Here is an 18,405-nt window from a genome sequence, read left to right on the forward strand (position 1 = left end):
TAAAAATTATTTAATAGTAAAAGAAAATTCTAAAAATATTTAGTAGTAATTTTATTAGATATTTTCCTTTTCAAAATCCTAAAAAATAGATTTGAAAACAATTTATTTAATATAATTTTACTATTCAAAATTTAAATGAAAATATAATTATACAAGATTATATTGAGCTTGGTTCTTCAAAATTGTTAATTAACATTATTGTGACACATGTCAGTTATATATTTTAAAATGTGATATGTATAAATTATCTCATAATGAAAAGTATATATATTAAAATATTAAAAATGATTTTTCTTGAAAATTAATTATAAATATTATTTAATAGTCTTATTACTATTATTATTTTTTATAAAAATTTTGATTTTTCAAAGTTGCTAATTAACATGATTGTGACAATGTCAGTTATATATTTAAAAATATGATATGTGTTAAACTATCTCATAATAAAAAATATATATATTAAAATAATAAAAACGATTTTTCTTAAAAGTTAATTGTAAATTTTTTTTAATAGTCTTATTATTATTATTATTTATTATAATGTTTGTTTTAAGAGATACTAAAGATAGAGAATTATAAACGATAAATATTAACTTTTAAGAGAAAAATGTTAAACAAAAACGAATTGTAAAATTATACAAGTACAATAAATTATTTAATAAAAACATGAAGAAAAACTAACTTTTAAATAAATAATATTACTTTTTAAAAAGCCTAATTAAAAGAAAATTGTAAAATCACTCTTATTGTTTTTTTATAAGTAACTAACTTTCATTTTTTAATAGATAATTGTATGTTAAAAAATTGTGACAAAAAATAGCTACAAATATTTCACATCTATATTTAAGGTTCTATGTATTATTTTTACAAAAACACAATAGTATTTACATGAAAAATATTACCTGAATATTTTCTTTTAATTCTTCATACAACTCAACCTTTTATTATACTTATTAAATCTTATGATGCTAACATAATTTTTAGTTTTGATGTTGTTGTCGTACATGAGTATGTGTGAATATGATAAATATGTGTTTTATGTATAAGAAAAAATATATAAATAATAAACAGAATTTTTTCTATTAAAAATAAAATAGTTGTATAAAAATCTAAAAGAAAACTAATTATTAAATAATTAATGTCCTTTTTAAAATTCTAAATAAAAATAAAAAATAAAAATAATTTTATTTTTCTTATAATTAAACTTTACTTTTTATTAATTTTATTTTAAAAAAATATAAATCCAAATTAACTTCAAATATTTCACTTGATATGATTATGACATGTGTCAATTAAAAAAATAGATTGTGAATGTGTCAATAAAAACTATCATTATGTAAAAATAACTTGTTATTTTCCTAAAATCTTAAATAAATAGATTTCTAAAAAAGAAATTTCTTTTCTAATCTTAATCAATTATTTCGGATAAAAGTTCAAGGCCTGATACTAACTGGAAATAACTATTTGATAGAAATTTTACTTTTCTAAATCCTAGACAAAATCCCCGAGGTGGCTCTTGGATCAGAAATCTACTTAGTCTCTCTTTAGCCTTTTGTTGTAAAAAAAAAGAAAAATTCCTAGACAAAATGTAATTGTAAAATATTATGTAATATTAATTTCGTTTTCTAAAATCCTAAAAAACTGTAAAATAATATATGATAGTTGTTTTCCTTTTTAATAAAAATCCTAAATAAAGAAATTTAAATCATATTTTTAAATTCTAACTAAAAGAAAATTGTAAAAAATTATTTGATAATATTTTTAAAAGAGTATCTGATGATGAAATAATACTAAAAATTATTTAATTAACAAAATTGTAAAATAGTATGATACTAAAAATTAGTATTGATACTAAATTAAATATTATTTTTAGTTTTTTAATTGTAAATAAAAAGGAGGTTTATAAATAACTGTTTTCCTTTTAAAAAAAATCCTAACGAAATAAAAATTTAAAGACTTATTTAATAAAAAATTAAATTAATACATAAGAACTTGTAGAATGTTGTATAAACATTAAATTGATAGTTGTATTTGACTTTCATTTCTTTTTACTTTTATTTAATTGTGTTCAGCTTAAACATTTAGGTATATTATTTTCTCAATTTTTAAATACAAAGTTTATAACAATTAATCTATACACCATGATTATAAAATACAAATATTAACTTGAACTTATGTGTAAAAACTTGTTTTAATTATAAATAAATCTCAAACAACATATGCAAAAAAACAAGGGGAATTGCCACTAATACCACTTTGCTAATACCACTTTTCAACTTTACACTTTTCAACTTTACCATTAAAATTTTAATAGACAAAGTACAATTATACCCTTGAATAATTAAACCTAAATTACTCTCTTTCTCCCCCAATTCTAAATTTGAGAGTTCCCAGATTGATTTCGAATTCGACGGTGATCAAATCCGACGACACTGACGAGTTCTTCGGACGGCGCTGGCGAGGTCTCCGGCGGATTTGACGGCGCTGACGAATTCTCCGACGAAGCTGAAAAACTCTACAAGTTCAGGTGAACAAGACGATCTGTCACTTTCTCCTCCATTGAGAAATAATGACGATGGCGACGAGCGTTGATTCGCTTCTGGAGAAGCTCAAATAGGAGGAGCTTTACCTTTCCACCAAGTAATTGGGAGTCCTTACATTCTCAGAGCCGCCAATTTCCTCCTCCAACTCGTGCTTCTCCTCTATCTTCTTCCTTTGTCTCTGTAAGTTCACCATTTACGCTTTTCATGTTTGTATGCGTGGAAACATGAGCTTTGCATTTTGCTTGAGTGGCTAGTATCGGAAACCTAATAAGGAATGATTTGGCAAAAAAGAAGTATCAATTTTTTTTATTTGAGTTTAGTACTCGGTGTACTGTATTGAATTACAGCAAAATCATTATCTTTGGGAAGATTACGATATGATGTTCTTAGATTTCTATTCTTAGTAATTAATTACAGAACAATGTAATATCTTTAGTGCTTAGATGAAAGACGTATATTGAGACTACTTATACTTTTGGCCACATTCTCTGACAATTTTATTGCTTTTTAATAGGAATTAAGCTTGGTTAGGTTGGTGTTGAATGCCCTGCAAGGTGTTGAGTCTTCTCTTATTAGCACACATAAGCTCTCTTATGTATTATTCTGAGCCAGCTGAGAGGACAACCCACCAAAGTCTGAGCTTGTGGCATCGGTTATCAAGCACTGACGCCTTGGGACAGATTCTTTGAAACATATGATGCTTTGGTTCTTTGGTCTTTCTTCTCTTGTTAAGTAGGTGAAAATGAAGAAGCCAATAACAAGAGCTGCTATACTCTTGTTAATCAGACTTTTGCTATTGCTGTGAGAAATGTCCTAGAATGCTATATATCTGGTCTGGATACATTATGTGCATCTGCAGAATTGAGGCGTTCATCTAACATTGTGGTTTTGTAAACCCATTATAAATTTTTACTAGGTTAAGACCCGCGCCTTGCGCGGAATGAACATTATATATATATAACTTATTTTATGTATTAAATATTTTTACATATTATGAAATAATAAATATATATTGAATAATTAAAAGTCAGTAACTATTAAATATATAATTAAATTAGTGTGAACATATAAATCAATTTTATTAATCCAATTTTTTTTAATATTTGATAGGATATGTAATTAAATTTAAATGATACTAACATACATAGTATATTTTTAATACTAATGTCTATTAAATGATGATTTCTACTCATATACTTTTTTTTTTTTGACAGCAAAAAACATTTACAAACTCAACTTGACTCTGTAAACCAAATCGGTAATTCCATATCCATGTGAACGACGAAAGACGGTTGTTTCCTAGCACTGCGTGCTAAGCTATCCGCCCGTAGGTTCTCCACCCGTGGTACATGAACGATGTTTGAGTTGTTGAAACTTCTTTTTAAGAGCTTAATGTCTTCCATATAGCTTTCAAATGCTAGCCATTCTTCTGGTTCCGAAACCATCTTCATATAGTTTTTTTTTGACCATTTGTATCTTTTATAGAGAAAAATTTAAATTACTGATAACAAAATTTTCATTGTGAGATTAATAGTTTTAATAATTTATAATTAAAAAAAATAAGTTATCAATGTTCGTTCAAAACTTTTACCAAAAAATTGTTCAAAGTAAATTTTGAAACTAAAAGATTTATGTATTTTATATGGTTTATAGTTTAATTTAAAACAATATATATATATATATATATCAATCTTAATAATTAATTAAATTATACTTTTCACTTATATAATTTTGTAATCATTTGAATGTAAGACTTTAAACAGTTTTAGTTATTTATAGTCGTTTTTCAAAATTCAAAATATAACATATACAAAAAAAATCTAATTTTTTTTATTATACGGTTATTGTGGTTGTTTAATTTATTTAATAGTTTAAAATTAAACAAATATGATAAAAGATACACTAATTTTTTATCAAATCTTTATTATTCAAAATCATTAATGTCATATATACTTTAGCCACATTAGGCAATTCCGTAAATTTTATTTAAGGAAATAATGAAGTACATTAATAATGAATTTATTGTTAGTTTAATAAAAAACTTATTATATAATTAGATGGACCAACATATTTCTCTAATGATTCTAAGAATCATCCTAGTGATGACATGTGGCTACAAAAAGAAGTTGTAATGCTTCTCAAATAATATATAAGGGATAAACCATTATAAATTCAGAAACCCCAAGTATCTCTCAATGAATCATCTCAATACTCAATTATACCTTTTTATAAGGCCTTATAAAAGAATGATGTTCTTTAATAAGCAAAGAAATGGTGGAAAGTTGGTTAATTTGGTGATTTATAAACTCTTAAAAATAGATTTATAAACCTTGTAAATTAATTTATGAACACTTATAAATAAATGTAAAAACTCTTATAAATAGCTTATAAGTTCTTGTAAATAGTTTTATAAACTCTTTTAAATAGCTTTATAAATATTTATATATGTTTTAAAAACTTTATAGATGGTTGATACAAGGTTTTATAAGCTCTTATAAAATTTATAAGTGATTTTATAAAGGTAATCCGCTTGAGGTATTTATTACAATTTTTATATTTATAAGGCCTTATAAAAGAAACCGTAAAACAATATATATATTTAGCCTTATGTTTTTATGTTTTCAAAGGGAAACACAATTTTCAAGAAGATTGGAGTTGCAGAAAGAGAGAGAAGACACATGTTTTTATATGTAATATATATGTTCTTGACACATATAAGAGAAACAAGACACATGTCTTTCTGTAATATATATGTATAACACGTGTTCTTATAAGTGATTGTAAGCTGTAAATCATTTGTACTTTACATTTACTCTAGTTTCTTTTTTAAGAAAATTAGTAACAAGCATCTTCATGTATTTATATCACCGATTTTAATTTTTAAACTTTTTAAACTTATAATAGCTTTATGAATATTTTACTTCTAAATGTAAAGATTTATAAAATCTTATAAGAGATTTATAAACTCTTGAAAAAGATTTATTTTCTCTTACAAATTGTGCGATGAAGATTATTAAACTCTTATAATATTTTTAGAAAAAATTGCCAAAACACCACAGAAGAACAACTACATTGTCCCTATAGCATAAATCCTTTTTTGATCGGATTTGGACATAGATGCCCCTGGCCAACTTCAAAAATTCATATCAATTATTTTATAAGTCAGAAAAATATGAAAAATTATTCAAAATGTCCATAAACATGAAACAATCATATGAAAAATAATTTGGCTGACTAATATTAGTGTAACACAATTTTATATTTTGATCTTCGGATCGCAGAAAACAAAATCTACTAACTACGGATATGTAGATCGTAGTTTCGGTTAACTACATAGATATCTGGCGCTTGAAGATCATAAAATCTACGGTTTCGTAATATGTCTACTACCGCAGAAAGAAAAGGTTACGGTTTTGCTTACGATCTGAACCCCAAAAGGTTTCATGAACTAGTGTCTCCTATATATCTACTGTCCCAGAATCATAGAATCTGTCAGTTACTAATCCTCTACCATGGTAATATTTCGTTATCTACTAAGATACTATAACCTATCTCTGTCGGATTATACATTCTGCCGTCGTATCTACCATCATATATCAAAACTACGGGCAGCAGAATGCATGTTCTGCCAAATTCGAATTATTTTCGAAAATATTCCTTAAATCTCTCCAAAATCTGTTGAAAAATATTCTGTAAATCGTTAATTTCCTAAATTTTACGTGTTTCCTAAAGTTATGTTTTCTAAAAAATAACTGTGATCTCTCTTCTTCTTCTTCACAACTTCTTGATTAATTTTGAAACCACCTCCCAAATTTGAATCCCTTGTTGAAGAACATGCATATCTATGCCTCTTGTGGGGTGTGGAAATTTGATCCCTGAAAAGGATGGGGATTTGCTTTTGATAAGGAAAAAGGAGGAAGAGTACTTGCTGTGGAATTGACAAGTTCCTTTAAAGATCTAAGGACTACGGCTTTTGAGGATTTTGGAATTGACCAAAACGATGTCGAGCTTGAGTTAAGCTACTTACCTATGGAGTTAATCAGTACGATAGACTGTCCTCCAGTTATCATTTGGAATGATCGGCAAGTCAAAAATTTTCTTACATATGTACGTGAAAAAGCTTCTTCAAGGTTGTGTGTGTCTATTTCACCTGTCAATGCAAACAACAACAACATTGAGCTTGATAAGGAGCAATCTAACGCGTCTGGCAGAGAGCGACGTGAGCCTCCCTCGTTTTCACCTGGAGATGGCATTGGTAGTTCTTCTGAATCGAGCACGGATGGTGAAGACGAATGTAACTTGAACGCCTTGAAAGAAGGTGAAGATGCTGACTTAAGTGGAAAAGAAGAGGATAGGGGAAAAAGTGTTCGGTTCTCTTTGAACCGTAATGAATTTAGGGGTTTCAACCCGTTCTTATTTAAAATGAAAATTATCATAACAACTAACAACAACAATTAACCGTGAACTCAAATAAATTAGATAGGGTTGAAACCCTATACCCTAAATCACTTAATATATTAGTTTCGAAACATAAACAATAATCGTGAACTGAAATAGTAGATCAGTTTCAAAACAATCACAATAGTGCATGAACTGAAATGATAAACCACAAATTATCAAAGACAACAATCATGAACTCAAAAGAGTTCAACCATTTTCTCCGGAGCACGCTTTGGAGGCTTAAATGTGGACATTCGATACTGCAAGGCCTCATCATTTGCTGCTTCCCAAAGATCAAACGTTATCTTGTGTCGGGCTTCTTGGATGTTCTCGTCATTCACCAAAGAGAAATCTAAACCAAGTAGATGGCACTCTATGAACTTCAACGAATAAGCACCACAATCATTGCCACTCGTGTTTAGGGCACGCATCGGGACATATGAAACATCATACTGTTTGACATTGAAATCTTTCTTCTTATCTGATGACTGGACAGCCTTGACGATTCGTGGAATGAGGACGGCGAATGCTTCCACGGCCTTGTTGTTCTTCTTACCCCTACAATCAAAGACCTCAACATTCCGGTTCACAAGATTGACGCACATAGAGATCCAATGGATTTGGTTGACACAAATAGGGATGTAGAGACGATTGACATCAACACTCCAAACCTGAAAAGTCTCGATTGGTTTGCTTGAAATAGAGCTGAGAGAGTATATTCCAGATCGGAGAGGCACAAGCTTCGGTTATCGGTGAGGTTCGAGCTTCAGTGGTGTTCGGCGAGTTGCTTGAGAACGAGATGCGAAGTGAGATGTGGTTTCTGAGACTGCGATTAACAAGAAGAAGAACATCACTGGAGTCCTAGCGGGCAGAAGGAACACCGGCGACGGTGAGCTCTGACACGCCGATGACTTCAAATCGTCTTTTGTTCTCTATCGCCAAAGGAGAAGGCGCAATTAGGGTTCTAAGTCACGATTTGGGATTATCCCCTTTTGTTTATTTACCATCTGTTTTTTTTTTTACTTTTAACTTTTTTTTAACAATTAGTTTTACAAAAAAAACGTTTTAAGCTTAGATTAGGGACTTAATTGGGTTAACTTAAAAAATTATGCTAAGTGGACAACTTCTTGTTCATATTATGGCATAGGGACAATATATTAGTTTTTTTGTTGCATATTTCTAATTTTCCCATATTTTTATAAACCCTTATATACAGATTTATAAGCCTCTATAAAATGTTATAAGACTTCATAAAATAATTACCTTCATAAACTCTTATAGACTGCAGTAGATATTTTATAAAGTATTACAAATCTATTTATAAACCTATATGAATCAATTTATACATTCTTGTAAATCAAAATAAAATATCCCAAGTCTACTGATTGTTTGAAGAGCTCATCAACTTGGTGCTCCCCAATCTGCCATGGCTCTATGATGATGATGCCTTCTACTCCTCTTGCTTGGCGGTTTGATTCAGCTGAATTCACACTCAAAGAAGACTATAACGACTTCTTTCTGAATGTATGTTTCTTAATGTCTCAAGAAGCATTCATCCTTCAGATTAAGTACTAGTAACAAGCAACTATCGTTTAACAATGCTTCATTTCTTAATATACTTACAACGCTTTGTCATACACTCTACACCTGATTTCATGAAATAAAAAGTTGTAACACTTCAAAATACCACTAACCTGATTCTTCTGATATGTTTTTTGGCTGAATAGATATTTTTCAAACAGCTTAAAAAGACTCTCTAAACTATTTATAAATCTTTTGATAAAGTCTTATAAAACCTTTATATTTTTTTGTAAACCCTATACAAACTCTTCAAAACCCATTAAAATCTTTTATAAACTCTTATAAATCTTTTTTTTGTCAACATTCTTTTCATTTAAGCCTCATGGGCTGAAATTATGGGCACAAGTCTTTCGGCTTAAAGCCCAACACTTTGATACACAAGATTAAATTCATAAAATAAAGAACACGTGCATGTTTTATAAAGAGATGATGATACGTGGCAGATTCTGAGGCACATGCGGACAGCGAACAATGCTCCACCGCTTCAGACCCCACCGCTTCAGCTCCACGAACGAAGAAACCTCCTTTGTCGGACTTACAAATCTTATATGTCTTTATAAATGGTTTATAGACTCCTACAAATAATTTTACATACCCTTATAAATTATTTTATAATGGTGTATCAATTTTATAAATTATTTTTATAAACCCTTATAAACTATTATACAAACCATTATAAGTTGTTTTATAAAGCTTTCTAAATGGTTATAGACTCTTTTAGTTGATTTATAAACCTATACAACTCTTATAATACCCCTTATAAATTGAATATATGCTTTCATAACATTTTTATAAACTTTTATAAATAGTTTATAAATTGCTTTTATAAACCCTTATAAATTATTTACATTCATCAATAATCATAGATCCACCCCCATTGGTTGATCTGAGAAAGTGAACCATAGATCTTAGAGACTCTTAAAAATAATTTATAAACATTTATAAATCGCTTATAAACTTACAAAAATGTTTTATAAACTTTTGTAAATGATTTATAAACTCTTATTTGCCCTTTAAATTTCTTTTCTCTTCACTTTTATCTTCTTTCATGTGTTATTGCATTATATCATATACTGCAAAAAAGTAAATCCACAAAATTTTGTTCCCATTAACTTTTCTTCTTTTTATATCCTTGTTGAACTAATTGTACAACACTGTCAAAATCTATGTCATTAAGATCTGGATGCGTTGGGGTCACCAAATGTTTGTATTCCTTAGAGAATCCAAACATTTTAAACCAAAAGATGTAACAAATAATAAACAAGTTTTATAAGTCTCCCAAATCTCTAATTTACAAATTTATAAACCCATATAAAACTATATTTATAATCTTTTATAAAATGCTTCACATTATTGACCAAAACAACGATTGGATAATCACTTTTAGATTGTCTAGTGGATCTGTTCCAGCTTCATAAATCCTCAGAGGAATCACGAAGATGTGCAAAATTCATTGCTATCTAACTGCCTGACGAAATAAAAAGATAATGTTAACTTTTAATCGTGTAAAGATACCTTATCCAAGCATAATGTTCATGTATTTTGGTAACAGTCTTACAAAGAATATAGGATAACACAACACAAGACTTCTCATGTTCACACGTTTATATGTTGTTCTATAGATATATACGATGAACTCTTGTTTAAGAACTTCTTTTATAACACCTTGTAAATCGTTGAGATGTATTATCAGCAATATCCTAAAACCCCAGATTTATAAGAGGTTATAATTCCTTAATATGCAGTGTACTATTGGAAAATACCTCTCTTAAATCGACATATTCAAATGAGAAGTCTGAAGCATCAATGATATGAACTTAATAAAACGATGATATGAACTTCTAATCATGGTCTAAGATGGATAAGCATAGTGTTCATGTATTTCGACAAAAGTCTTACAAATAATATAGGATAACACAACAAAAGACTTCTTGAGTTCACACATTTATATGTATAGACATATACAACTCTTGTTAAAAATACTTCTTTTATAGATCAACATGTTCAAATGAGAAGTCTAAAGCAATCTTGTTTGATTGTTTCATTGGAAACTTTTCCAGAAATTATAAGGAACCAAGATAGACACAACTGTCACTAATCAGCCAAAAAAAAAACTAAATTAATATATTTGGAAGAAAAAGAGAAGCTAATTTAAAAAGTCTTACTTTCATAATTCATCGTAGAAAGAGCAATTGATACTAAAACACAAACTCGTTAAAGACATACACACTGAATTTCATGAATACGACGACGGCGGGGCTCGATGAAGAAGACGACGAACTCGTTAAAGACAGACACGGTGAAGCTCATAAATACAGCAACGACATGTTTGAGGAAGACGAAAGAGAAGCTTGACGAAGAAGACGACGAACTCGTTAAAGACGGACACCGTGAAACTCATGAATACGGCGACGGTGGATCTCCACGAGAGAGAAGATAGATCTGAAAAGAGGCGTTTATGGTTGAAGATAAGGAAAGGTTAATTTAGTCTTTTGCCATTTAATGAAGAATGTATTTTTGAAAATGTCCATTTAGTGGTGGTAAAAGTGAAAAGTGGTACACTACAAAGTGTATAATTGAAATGTCCTCAATAAACAATCATAAAACTGTAATAAAATGATTAATTATTTTATGGTTTTTATTAAATTAAAACATCAAACAAAAACGGGTTTGTTCTGAAAATAATATAATTTGTTTACGGATATTTACGGATATAGTTTTTTTCTGAAAATAATATAATTTGTTTTTCCTTTCTTGATATTCACATAGAAGATTAATATATTCTTCAACAAAATGAAACCAAATTGACACAACTGATCAAAATTACAAAACAACAGTTTGTTCGAAGTGTTATCTTCCACTTTTATGTTCATATTTTCTTATAAAAAATAAAATAAACTGAAACTAGAGTTTTAAATGTATTATCAGCACAGTTATTCTACCAATTATAACTTCAGTAGCAAACTTGGAAGAGTATAGTTTCAGTACCAAAAATTTGAAACTGTGTTCAATCCTTCACTTGTGATTGTGAATATATTAAATTAATATCTAATGGTTTCATAATACCAGGAAAAAATCAGTGAGCACCACTCGGAAGAAAAACAGAGCGCCAATGACTGAATAAAATCAAGGACTATTTAGGTGAATATACAAAAGCAACGAAAAGCTTCACTATGTATAGTTATGTCTCTCATAGACTTATCCTTCAGCTTTTTGGCACATAGATTGCATGATCAAATGCATAATCATTCCTACAAATAACCAAATAGATATTGATTCTCCAAGAAGCTATACTTTAGAAAATGCAGAACACAAACAAAACATGAGAGAACTATCTCTGACATCAAAAGAAGCAAAACCCAGAAACAAAATTTGAGAAGACGATAACAGAGTATGAACTATGTTGTGAACAATAGGGGAATTCGTATATCTTTCATTAATCAAAGTGTTCCCTTATATAGGGGATTACAAGATATGGATAAAAGGAAATATTACATATCCTTATCCTAAAGTAAAAAGGAAAACCTCTTATAGATAAACATGAAGAGAAAAGGAAACTTCCTAAATCTAAGGTCGGTCCAATGCTTTGGCCGCCTCTCTCTCTCTCTCTCTTGGACGCGGTCTTGGTCTTGGGCCTGGACGCGGTCCGTTCTTCCTTTACATGGTTACTAGCTATCCACATTGTTCTTAACACTCCCCCTTGGATCCTATAACCATATGGGCTCGTACCATGCACGATGTTGCCTCGTTAAAACCTCTCTAGGAAAACCAAAAACCCAAGGTGGGAAAAATGGAAACCATAGACAGGAAAAAGAGTACAACGCATGATACTCCCCCTGATGAAGGCATCACTGAAGATCCTTCAGCCGGCGCATCCCTATCTGATGAACCAGCTTCCTGTGTGTTGAGGTAGGCAGAGACTTGGTGAAAAGGTCGGCTGAGTTGTCGCTTGATCGAACTTGAACTACTTGAACTTCCTTTGTCTTCTGCAAGTCGTGGGTGAAGAAGAACTTGGGCAGGATGTGCTTGGTCCTGTCTCCCTTGATGTATCCTTCCTTGAGCTGAGCAATGCACGCCGCATTGTCTTCGTAGATGATCGTTGGTTCCTCCTTCTCTTGTCCCACGGCCAGACCACTCTCTCTTAAGACATGGCCGGTCATGTTCCTCAACCAGACAAGCTCCCGGCTTGCCTCATACATGGCTATGATCTCGGCATGATTGGATGATGTGGCTACTAAGGACTGCTTGGTAGAACGCCAGCTTATTGCGGCTCCACTATGTGTGAATACATATCCCGTTTGAGATCTAGCCTGGTGTGGGTCAGATAAGTATCCAGCATCTGCATATCCGACCATGTTCTCTCCTGGCCGGTTAGTATAGAACAAACCGAGATCCTTTGTTCCTTGCAGATATCTGAACAGATGTTTCACTCCGTTCCAGTGCCTTAAAGTCGGACAAGAACCAAATCTTGATAGTAAGCTCACGGCAAAGCTTATGTCCGGTCTAGTATGACTAGCCAAGTACATTAAGGCCCCAATGGCACTTAGGTAAGGCACTTCCGGTCCGAGTGCTTCCTCGTCCGGCTTCTTTGGTCCGAATGGGTCCTTCTCAAGGTCTAAGGCCCTCACGACCATAGGACATGGCAAGGGATGAGCCTTGTCCATATAGAATTGCTTGAGTATCTTTTCTGTATAAGTTTCTTGGTGCACAAGGATGCCATTCTCTTTATACTCAAACTGTAATCCCAAACAAAACTTAGTTTTCCCTAAGTCTTTCATCTCGAATTCTTTCTTTAGACATTCAACTGTTTGGGAAATCTCTCCAGAGGTTCTATAATATTCAGGTCGTCCACATAGACAGACATGATCACGTAGCCCTTGCTGTCAAACTTCTTTATGAATATACATGGACTTATTGGATCATTCCTATAGCCCTCTTTCACTAGGTACTCGGATAATCTATTGTACCACATTCGACCTGATTGCTTTAAACCATATAAGGCTTTGTTCAACTTTATGCAATGTTGTTCTCGAGAACCTTTCTTGTCTTTGAGCTCAATACCCTCTGGAACTTTCATATGTATCTCATTATCCAGTGGTCCGTATAGGTATGCAGTTACTACATCCATTAGGCGTAAGTCAATGTTTTCTTTTACTGCCAGACTGATTAGATATCTCAGTGTAGTTGCATCCACCACAGGGGAGTAAGTCTCCTCATAATCTATTCCAGGTCTTTGGGAGAATCCTTGTGCTACAAGCCGTGCTTTGTATCTCACTACTTCTCCTTTCTCGTTTCTCTTCCTTACAAAGACCCATTTGTATCCCACTGGTTTGACATCTCTTGGTGTCAATGTTATAGGGCCAAAAACGCCTCTCTTTCTCAATGATTGTAACTCCACGTTAATAGCTTCTTTCCACTTGATCCAATCTGATCTTAGCATGCATTCTTGTATGGACGTGGGTTCTAGATCCTCATCTTTATCCATGATCTCAAGTGCTACCTTGTATGCAAATAAATCATCAACGTTGATATCTTTTCTGTTCCATTGTTTTCCAGACATTACATGGTCTATAGAGATCTCTTTGTTGTCCGGCTCTTCTGTCCCGTGAAGCCCAGCGTCCCGGACCTCACTTTGAGGAACGGCCGGATCATCGGGTGTGGCCGGTACGCATGGCTCGACCGTCCTGGTCGGCTCGACCGGTCCATCTATGTCTTCGACGGTTTCTTTGATGCTCTCGGATCCAGCACCTCTCTTGGACTTCCGAGGCTGTTTGTCTTTGGAACCAATCGGTCTACCACGTTTTAAACGTTGCTTAGACTCTGTAGCCACTTGACATTGTCCATCTTGGACGTTCAATCTTATGGGTGCATTACAAGCCGGGTTGTGTGACATTGTTACTCTATTTGGGTCAGCAAATGTATCTGGCAACTTGTTAGCTAGCTCTTGTAGATGTATAATCTTTTGGACTTCTAAATCACACTCTCTAGTCCGAGGATCTTGCCAAGATATTGATGGTTTAAACCATTCTAAATCTTTTGAAATCAACCGGCTGTTATCTCCCCCTAAGGACGGATATTTGGACTCATCAAACTGTGAGTCTTCGTATCTGGCCTTAAACAAATCACCGGTTGTTGGCTCAAGATACTTTATGATACTTGGGGAGTCATATCCTACGTATATTCCCATCCTCCTTTGTGGTCCCATCTTAGTTCTCTGTGGTGGAGCAATTGGAACGTAGACGGCACATCCGAATGTCTTGATGTGGGACACGTCTGGCTCTTGACCCGTGAATAGTTGGGATGGTGAATATCTATGTTCACTAGATGGCCTGATGCGAATCAGTTCTGTTGCATGTAAAACCGCATGTCCCCATGCTGATACCGGAAGTTGAGACTTCATAAGCAGTGGCCGGGCTATCAGCTGGATCCGTTTAATGAATGATTCGGCCAAGCCGTTCTGTGTATGGACATGTGCCAGGGAGTGCTCTACTCTTACCCCCATGGACATACAATATTCATTAAACGCTTGGGACGTGAATTCACCAGCATTGTCTAGACGTATAGTCTTAAGAGGGAAATCTGAAAAGTGTGCTCTCAGCCTTATCATTTGGGCAAGCAGCCGTGCAAAGGCTAGGTTTCTAGTGGATAGTAGGCAGACATGTGACCATCTGGTCGATGCATCAATGAGGACCATGAAGTATCTAAACGTCCCACAAGGTGGGTGTATTGGTCCACATATGTCTCCTTGAATCCTTTCCAGAAAGTTTAAAGTTTCTTTGTGAACCTTAGCTGGTGATGGCCTGATTATGAGTTTCCCTTGTGCACATGCTGCACATGTGAGATTTCGTGGGATAACTCCTTTGAACGTGTGCCCTTGTGAATTCATCATCAGTTTTCGCATCATTCCTGTTCTGGGATGGCCAAGCCGGTTATGCCATAAAGTGAATAGCTCGGAGGCATTGGCCTCGATCATACTGATCCTTGCATAGTACAGACCAGTGGTCATTGCGGGCATTGTCTCTAGGATCTTTTTATTGCCTTTGGTGATCAAGGTTATGTTAAGGAATTCTTTGTTTCCTTCTTCCCATGTTTCAAGGTGAAAACCGTTTAATCTTATATCCTTGAAACTCAATAAGCTTCTTCTAGAGCTTGGGGAATACAAGGCGGTTTTGATCTCTAGGTGAGTGCCCTTAGGCATCATCACGTAGGCTTGGCCGTGACCTTCAATCAGGCTAGCCTCACCCGCAATGGTGTGTACCTTTGCACTTTGCATTGTGAGATTTATAAAGTACCTTTTGTCTCTAAGTATTGTGTGACTTGTGCCACTATCCACCACAAGTACACTCATCTCATCATTCATTCTATAAATAAAATAAACTTTAGAGACTTCATAAGATGTTTAAAACTCTTCTTATTAAAAATTCCATTACATAAAATAAAAACACCAAATCAAAACATAAAGCAATAAGACAATGTGATTCGAAAACTAGTCCTTGAGACAATCGGATGTCTCAAAATCCATTAGGTCATCTTGGTTATCCTTGTCGGATTCATTGTCAGCATCATACCCATATCCCTTGTCCTCATGGACGTTTTCTTGGATCATGTTTGCCTCCGGGTTCTTGTTCTTGATGCTCTCTTGGTAGAGGTCGCACAAGTGTTTCGGAGTTCTACAATTCTTTGCCCAATGATTGTCACTCCCGCATCTATGGCATAGAGACTTGTTGGACGTGTAAGATGGTTTGGATATGCCACCTCGTCCGCGGCCGTAGCTGCCTCGACCCCGGCCGTAATTGGAACCACGACCACGGTTATTGTGGTTTCCTTTCCGGCCAGTTGAGTAGCCATCTCGGCCGTTTGAGTTGTCACGTCCACGCCTCTTGAATCCACCACGGCTATTGCCGTATGGTTTCTTGTTGTCTTGGACGTAATAGGTTTCATTGGGAGGATCTTTCTTCTCGACCTCATGGGCTTCGGGTAGTGGTGCTGTCCCGGCCGGTCTAACCCCGTTACTCTTTAGTAGGAGTTCATTGTTTGCCTCGGCCAGGAGTAGACATGAGATCAGATCAGTATATGTGGCAAAGCCCTTTGTCCTGTATTGCTCTTGCAACACAGAATTCGAGTGGTTGAAAGTTGTATAGGTCTTTTCAAGCATCATGCTATCGGTTACCTCTTCACCACACAGCTTTAGTATTGAAACAATCTTGAATAGAGCTGAATTGTAATCATCCACTGACTTATAGTCTAAGAATCTTAGATGCATCCAATCATGCCTTGCTTTTGGAAGCAACACCATCCTGTGGTGATCATATCTATTCTTTAAAGCCATCCAAAGATCTAGTGGATTCTCGATTGTCATGTACTGATCTTTAAGACCATCAATGAGATGATGCCGCATAAGGCCTAAGGCTCTGTATCGGTTCTTTTCATTCTCATTGTTGTCTTCGATGATAGTATCACCGAGTCCTTTGGACTTTAGACTAATCCTTGTGTCTAGTGCCCACTGCAGGTAATTGTCTCCGGAGAGATTGAGGGGTGCATAGTCTCTGTTTGCTATTTTCGACATCTGAATCACATCAGCATGTAAGGTATTAGGTTCACAATGTGATTCACGTGGCCGCAGGATATAAGCAAGCTCGGCCACAACACGTCTTATGCATTTATGGTATTCAAACAATTCTAATCGACCATGGTGCTATCAATCATGAACCACACGGTTCTATAGGCTTTCTAACAACCTAAACTCGTATGATCTATATGCTGGTCGATCTTGTTTTGATCAATTATGAATGCAATACAATATTCGGATTCATGTAAAGCAATCTATCTTATCTTACTTCTTTTCATAACACCTAGGGTTTCCAATCTTTGAATTCTTATCAACCTTATGTTAAGGTTTCAAGGCCTTAAGTATTTTGTGTTCTTAGTTAGATTATTTCAAGAAGAACAATCTAACTTTCCTAAACTTCAAAAATAAGCAAGAAATCAAACAAGCAATATCAATCTTACAATCGATTTCTAACTTTTAGGGTTTAGAGTTTCGATTCCTTCATTAGGGTTTATCAGGTTTCAGATTCAATCAATCATCATACAATTAAGTTCTAGTTTGGAATCGATTTAGCTTTCTAGTTTTAAGACTTTGTCGATTTTGATCTTGTACTTTCTTTTAGGGTTTCATCAAGAATAAGATTTCCATAATGATGGATTAGGGTTTCGGTCTTATTCTATGTTCTCAGATTATGTTCATACCTTAGTTTTGTAGAGGTAAAGAACCGGACTACCTAAGAACAGATGAAGCTTCGAGCTGAGGAGAAAGAACGCTTGCTGCCTCCTATCGGGTCGCGGATGTAGTCGGACGCGAGCTGGGAACGGACGCGAGCTGCGAGCTGGTTGCTGGACGGATGCGTTCTTCTTGTGTGCGAGCTGAGGACGCGATCAGGAAGATGAGGACGTTCGGTCTTGAGGATGTCAAGCTTTTGGAACAATGGAGAACGTCTAGGGTTTAGCTTTGAGTCGCCGGTAATAGGCTTTTAGGTATCGATTTTGGTTTCAGTTGATTAGAGGCTATCGTGCTGATAACGTGTTGTGAACAATAGGGGAATTCGTATATTTTTCATTAATCAAAGTGTTCCCTTATATAGGGGATTACAAGATATGGATAAAAGGAAATAGTACATATCCTTATCCTAAAGTAAAAAGGAAAACCTCTTATAGATAAACATGAAGAGAAAAGGAAACTTCCTAAATCTAAGGTCGGTCCAATGCTTTGGCCGCCTCTCTCTCTCTCTCTCTTGGACGCGGTCTTGGTCTTGGACCTGGACGCGGTCCGTTCTTCCTTTAC

Source organism: Brassica napus, chromosome A5 (genome assembly GCF_020379485.1).
Source record: "Brassica napus cultivar Da-Ae chromosome A5, Da-Ae, whole genome shotgun sequence".
Lineage (NCBI taxonomy): Eukaryota > Viridiplantae > Streptophyta > Magnoliopsida > Brassicales > Brassicaceae > Brassica > Brassica napus.